Source organism: Uranotaenia lowii, chromosome 2, assembly GCF_029784155.1.
Source record: "Uranotaenia lowii strain MFRU-FL chromosome 2, ASM2978415v1, whole genome shotgun sequence".
In the NCBI taxonomy this organism is placed as follows: Eukaryota; Metazoa; Arthropoda; class Insecta; order Diptera; family Culicidae; genus Uranotaenia; species Uranotaenia lowii.
In genome coordinates, this window is record NC_073692.1 from 271,336,440 (window position 1) to 271,343,618 (window position 7,179).

Genomic DNA, 7,179 nt, shown 5'->3' on the forward strand with positions numbered 1-7,179 from the left:
GAGGAGGACGGCAGGCCGGCTCGTCGTTTCATCAGCTCACTTGAATCGATTTGATGGTTTTTTTTTGCTGGCTAACGTCTTTATACCCAGGACTTTAGCTCAGCGACAGCACGCCACTGGAAGTCCCTATTTTTGTTTGAATCTACACCCAGGAACAGAACCAGAAGCAAAGAAAATAGCTCTTTAGTGGAAATTTAAATCACTCACAGAAATCAGCATTTCCTGTTACAGCGTTTGGATGCGTAGACAAAATGCGCACTGGATCCGTTCCATCTCACGTATGAAACGTACTTAAATCTGAAATCTAGAACGGAGAATTAAAATCAAACCAGAAATTTGAAATCCGAAACGGAGAACAAAAATCTAAACCTGAAATATGAAATCTCAAACGAAATCTCTAATCTGAAACTGCATACTTAATCTTAAATTTGAAATATGATTCAAAAACCTGAATTATGAAATCTGAATATGAATCTGAAATCTGCAATCTGAATCTGCAATCTGAAGTCAGAATCTGAAGTCTGAATCTGAAATCTAAATCTGAAATCTGAAATCTGAATCTGGAATCTGAATCTGAAATCTGAATCTGAAATCTGAAATCTTAATCTGAAATCTAAAATCTGAATCTGAAGTCTGCATCTGAAATCTGCATCTGAAATCTGAATCTTAAATCTGAATCTGAATCTGAAATCAGAATCTGAAATCTGAATCTGAAATCTGAATCTGAAATCTGAATCTGAAATCTGAATCTGAAATCTGAATCTGAAATCTGAATCTGAAATCTGAATCTGAAATCTGAATCTGAAATCTGAATCTGAAATCTGAATCTGAAATCTGAATCTGAAATCTGAATCTGAAATCTGAATCTGAAATCTGAATCTGAAATCTGAATCTGAAATCTGAATCTGAAATCTGAATCTGAAATCTGAATCTGAAATCTGAATCTGAAATCTGAATCTGAAATCTGATTCTGAATCTGAAATCTGAATCTGAAATCTGAATCTGGAATCTGAATCCGAAATCTGAATCCGAAATCTAAATCTGAAACCTGAATCTGAAATCTCTGCATCAGGAACAGCACAATCACGAAACTTTTTACAGTGTGAAGTGTTTTTTTAATTTCAAATAAATTTTATTTTTGTGTTGTGAATAAAATGCTGTAAAAACAATTTTAAAACTGATTTTCATTTCAATAGTTTCATTTTAATAATTGTATCTTAAGGACAAGATTTATTGTATCGTTATTTTTTTTTATGAGATATCCATTAAGTGAAGATTCCACGTATGATACAACTCGCTCGGAGTGAGTAGAAAAAAGCAAAAAAATGGTTACTCTACTTAACGACCCGTTCCCTGTATCGTAAAGTGCGTCCAAACGATTCCATTTCATGGAAAAATGATAAGCCTTATCTTACATTAATAATCCAAAACTATAGAATAAATCTTTTGGGTGTCTCGGGAAGAAGATAATGGGAATAGTCATTGTATAATATACTGATTTATGCGGGTTATCTTAAAAATTGAGAATCTGAAATCAAGGTTGCCCAAAAAAAAAATTGTTCGATGTTTTTGAGGAAAAAAATTCCGAGTTTCTGTGATTTTACCCAAAAATTCTGAGATGGTTTTCTTTGATGTTTTTTCCAATAATAAAAATTATATCAGATGTCATATCAGATTGCGTCTTTTTACATTTTCTTGAGAAAAATCAATTAACATGCCCAATCTTTTCATATTTTCCAGTTCGTAGCTTAAAATCAAAAATGTATATTGACGTAAAAAAAGCTATTTTGGAAAAACTTATGCAATTTTTTAAATTTAAGTGAAATCTGTGAATATATCTGAAATTCTGTATTCAGTGACACAGATTCTGTGATGAAAAATTTGCTCAAAATTCTTTGTAGTTATATATTTTTCTGTGATTTCGGCAACCTTGTATGAAATCTGGATCTGAAATCTGAACCTGAAATCTGAACTTGAATCTGAAATCTAAATTTGAATCTGAATTTTGAATCAATTTGTTATCCTCTATTCAATCAAAGTTTCTTAATTTTTCCTAGATGTTGTAGTTTCAAAGGATTACAATTCTCCAATTTAATACATAATTGAACGTTGCGTGCCTCCTTATTCTCCCAATTTTTTACAAGGATTTCTTTTAAGTTTCAAATATTAAAAGTTTCATCTAAAAAACAAAAGCCTATAGAAGAAAAAACCAAAAACATCTCCACATAAGTAATAACAAGATCTAGAATTATGTGCATCTCGGAAAAAGTAAATTTGATAAGCCTGTGTTATCAATACCTCGGTAAAATTTATCTGTGGTAAAATGTATGAGGAAAAATTGTGTTTTTCTTATGTATGTATGTAGTATGTAGGTAATCCACCATGGGTGCACGGATTCACCGCAGTTTTACCAAAGTATGAAACCTCTGCATTCTTTCGATTATCAAATCGGCATATCTCCAATGCTTAGTAAGTCATACCCGGCACCATGGCTTCGTGTCATTTGTTGTGGGTGAATGTATTTCGTGTCGCTGTTTGAGTTTATTCTGGAAGAATGTATCAATCACCTCCAAAACCAGTTAGAAATTTATGAAATCTACAATTTTATAAATTTTCGCAGGTATTCCGGCATCCGTGTATATACCTGGCCAGTTTGCAGATGATTGATCGTTCTGATATATAGGCAGATAATTTTTATAAATTTCATTAACACTTTGAAATATTACCTTGTTATCACACCTCTTAATTGCCTTACCTGATACCTTCCTACACTCAGAAATGAAAAAAATATAAATTTATTATTTTTCATGTATTTTCAAGCTTCACCGTGCCCACTCCCAGAATTATTTCTCGGCGTGTAGTTTCTGAAATATTTCTCATCGAGAAATATCTCGGTTATTAAAATTTATGCATTGAGAAATATCTACGACAGTGACATCTGGTGGTGGTAAATGGAACAAAATTTAAAACGGCGGTTTTACTAAACGAATGCAACGAATGATATTGAAAAGATTTCAGGATTAAATGGTTCACGATTTTATAATTAAAATTTTTATTTTCAAATCATATGAAATTCATTACTAAGTAAAGCACCATGATGATGTTGCTTAACAATCTGAAAATGAAAAGCATTCTTTGAAGCCTTTTCTAAGATTCTCGTATAGAAATTAAGTACACCCACGAGCAGCGCTGAACTGGTACTTTGCTTCGCTCGACCGGGGATGAGCAGCTTCGGTGTTGGTTCAATTAATCAGCATCACCTGCGTGAATCCTTCTGGAGAGGCTGAATCCATTCCGGACAATCGACACCCCCACAAATATTCCACATTTCTGATGGCAGTGGACCGAACTGATTTTTCGACCCAGTCATCGCCCATGGTGCTGCTGCAGCTCCTAACGTTCGAATACCGCCTGTAGTTAATAAAACGGAGTTATTATTTTCTTTTTAGAAAACAGCAGAAGGCAGGAATACTTACATCCGCAAACGATTTTTGCACGTTTTGGCTGAAAAAAAAAACAAACATAACGAAACGACTGCCATGCATGGCAAGAAGAAGAATAAGAAAATGACAGTTCGAAATATTTCGGTTCTATTTTTTATGCGCTGGGACATTTCTCGCTGAGAAATGTTTCAAGTGCATTAAAAATTAATAATCCGATACATATTTTTTAGACACTGCGGCAATTAGTCGCATAGAAATAACGTGATGATTAAATAAAAATTATTTTTATATTTTATTCATTTCTGAGTGTAGAAAGCTACCCAAAATTGGTTTCTTATTGCCACTTGATTTAATAGGAACTTTTTCCCTTCCCGCGTTAACCACTAATCTCCCATTTATTCACCAATTTTCCAGAGCTTTCCTCTCTTCTTTTTCTGCAATATCTAGAAGCACGGTTTCTCTTTTTTTATTTCACACTTTTCAACTTTTCCTTTCCCAAAATTGAAATTTTCGATGAATTCTATGGGCTATGTCACTAACAATTGCTTCACAGATTGCGAACGGATATTTCATTTCAATTTTCAAACCATTTTAGAATCTTATCTCCACATTTTCTCATTGATCCACTGCGTCAACTTCACCAACAATTTACCCTTTTATGATTGCTGAAAACAATGACTTTCTCCACAATGGATAGGATACTTAAATCAATTTCATATTAAGACTGCATTGATTACTCCACATCTTAAATCCCTTTCCACATCACGAATCATCTTCGAATTGCTCGGAGCTTAGTCATACATTCGCTATCCAGACTTTGTGCCAGAGTATGGGCGATGGGCGCGCTCGCAGTCCCGGTTTACAATTTCTCGTGTGTTAAACAGAGAGAGAAATAGCCTTCACTCCAATTTTACTCCGATTAGCTGTCATTCTTATGGAAATCTGTGTAAGAGTAAAGAGCAGGCTTTATTCTTTTTAGCAGGCCCAATCCCAATTCAGCATTATCAGTAAAGCACCATTCTTTGTTTTTAGTGAAATCGGCTTGTTGCTTCTCCTTACTTGCCCCCACATGAAATCATTTGCATCACACGCAAGCACATTTCTTTCCGAATCTAAGCCTAAAACTTTTCGTTCAGACCGTGAGTTGGTTATCCCAAATTGAATTGCTTGAAATATGCATCATTAATAAAAATAATCAAGACGAAAAGCCCTTAATCAATGATATTGAAAAGCAGGAAAAGCGAAAGCTAAGTAGATGCAGGGCCTTATTCTGCGACGCGAATGACGTGACTCGGAGTCACATTAGTCGTAGTCACGTGACTCTAGTCGGGGTATTCCGAGAGGCGACTCACTCACGGTGACTAGTTCATTGCCTCGGTGGCTTGATGTTCATTTTGACGTTCCAGAGGCGATGAACCAGTTTCATCGGGTTCACCATGCGAACTGTCAAATATGTAAGGAACATTCAAAGCAGGTAGTGTGATATTCAATTTCTTAGATGACGTCACATTCATTAAGAATTTCAAAATAATGCATTAAATTTTTATGTAACCAAACCCAATGTAGGACTTAAATAAATCAAAACAAGTCAGAGATTAGACTGGTGATTCTGTTTTCATACATCGAAGAGTGTAGTCGTAGTGTCCCGTTTCTCCATCGAAAATTTTTTAATTCGATTGATTTAGTGAGACTGTGAAAACGTTAAATCCGCGAGTTTTTACACGGTTCACTGGGATATCGAGGACTAACCTACCTGGCAGCCTGCTGAATCCGGAATTACACTACCGTCGCGCAGCTGGGAATTTCTTGGAGACTCGACTGATTCGTGCCTGGATTGCCGTGACCGAGGATCCAAAGAGGATTTGATTCAAGACGACTCACCAAGCTTGACACAGCACGTACTCCGATCTTGACGGCGAAACAGTTCGGACGGAGTTTTGTGGATACGGACGATACGGACCGAGACGAAACCACGTGGCGGCCGGCCATTGTTTATATTTGGAATCTGGTCCATCGCTTACACCGAAACAAATCGTTGAATACGAATTACAAGTTTGTACTTTTTCTTTTTTCACTTTACTTACACTATCTTTTTCTCTTTATTGTAATTTCGACATTTAAGTGCTTCGTTCATATTTTCAAAACGGAAGGCATTAGTGTCTCCGTTAGAAAATATGAACGAAGGCGGGGGGTTTAACCCTTCATCTATGGATGAAGAAGGGTTGACTTATGAGAATGAGGAGCATTTGGAGGATTCGGATGAGTCTGGTCCCTCAAATGCAAGTCACACTCAGATTGATAATTCCTCATCATCCATTGCGGAGAGTAGAACAACCCGACTCCGACAATACGTAGAAAGCTCAGATTTCTCTGGCCCTTGGGTGGTTTTCATCCGGCCCAAAAAAGATGGTAAGCACCTTAATGTAGTTCAGATCACGAAAGATCTGGCAAGGTGGTCCTCTGTATCCAGCGTAACTAAGGTGCGGCCAAACAAGCTGCGCGTCGTTGTGGGCAACCGGAAGGCCGCAAATGAAATTGTTACTAGCAATTTCATAAATTTAGAGTATCGCGTCTACATTCCGTCTCGGGACGTAGAAATCGAGGGCGTGATCTCAGAAATGAGTCTGAAGGAAGAATACGTTAAGTCCAACGGCGTTGGTAAGTTTAGGAACCTCGATTCGACTTCGGTCGAAATCCTGGATTGCCGCCAACTCCAAACTACCACCGTCGTAAACGGAGTTAAAAAGTACTCGCCTTCAGCCTCATTCCGAGTGACCTTTGCAGGTACCGCCCTCCCTCACTACGTCTTGATTGACGGAGTGTTGAGGCTTCCTGTGCGGCTCTTCGTGCCTCGCGTAATGGAATGTAAGAATTGCATTAAATTGGGGCACACTGCGTCGCACTGCTGTAACAAGCAACGGTGTCCCCAATGCGGGGAGAATCATGGGGTTGGAGCGTGCTCAGCAATTGAACACAAATGTGTCTTTTGCGGGGGCTCACCCCATGATACCTCCTCGTGCGAGGCATTTAAGAGTCGCTGGGATAGTCAAAAGCGCTCATTAAAGGAACGATCAAAACGTTCCTATGCCGCCATCTTGAAGAGCGCGGCGCCTCCGATCCAACCTAAGTCCACAAATATTTTTTCAGTGTTGCCAGTTGACATTGAAGATAATGAATCCACTGATCAAGACCAACCAGTTATTTTTGTAGCAAACTCCCGGAAACGCGCAAAACCTGCTTCTAAGAACCCCAGGGTTCCAAAAAAAATCCCAACCATTAGCTCTCCAATAAGCGTAAGGCGAAAACCGACTACATCTTTAAAAGAAAAAAATGTTCCTCCAGGATTCTCCATGAATTTTGCACCCCAAAATAAACCAGAAATTCCGACGACTTCTAAGACCCCAAAAACTAATGTAAATTTGTCAGAACCAACTGTTCAATCGGGACTATTCAAGTTGTCTGACATTTTGAATGGTGTTTTCACGTTTTTCAACGCATCAGAATCGATCAGGGGCATTGTAACCTCAATGCTACCTGTAGTAAAGACATTTTTAAAGCAATTGATGCAAACTTGGCCCCTTCTTTCAGTGTTTATCTCTCTCGATGGCTAATTTACGCCCAGAGGTCGGAGATATCACTGTTTTACAGTGGAATTGTCGTAGTCTCATTCCTAAAATGGATCCGTTCAAATTTCTTCTTCATGAAACTAGTTGCGACATTTTTGCCCTTTCTGAAA

General features: G+C 37.6%; 1 long non-coding RNA gene across 1 annotated transcript; it reads right to left on the minus strand.

Annotated features, from left to right (window-relative positions):
• Positions 1–3,035: 3,035 nt before the first annotated feature.
• On the minus strand, positions 3,036–3,680 carry LOC129749158 (uncharacterized). Its single transcript, XR_008737940.1, has 2 exons — positions 3,477–3,680; positions 3,036–3,411 (listed from the first exon to the last, which is right to left on the minus strand). It is a non-coding gene; the product is annotated as an uncharacterized LOC129749158 (long non-coding RNA).
• Positions 3,681–7,179: the final 3,499 nt, after the last annotated feature.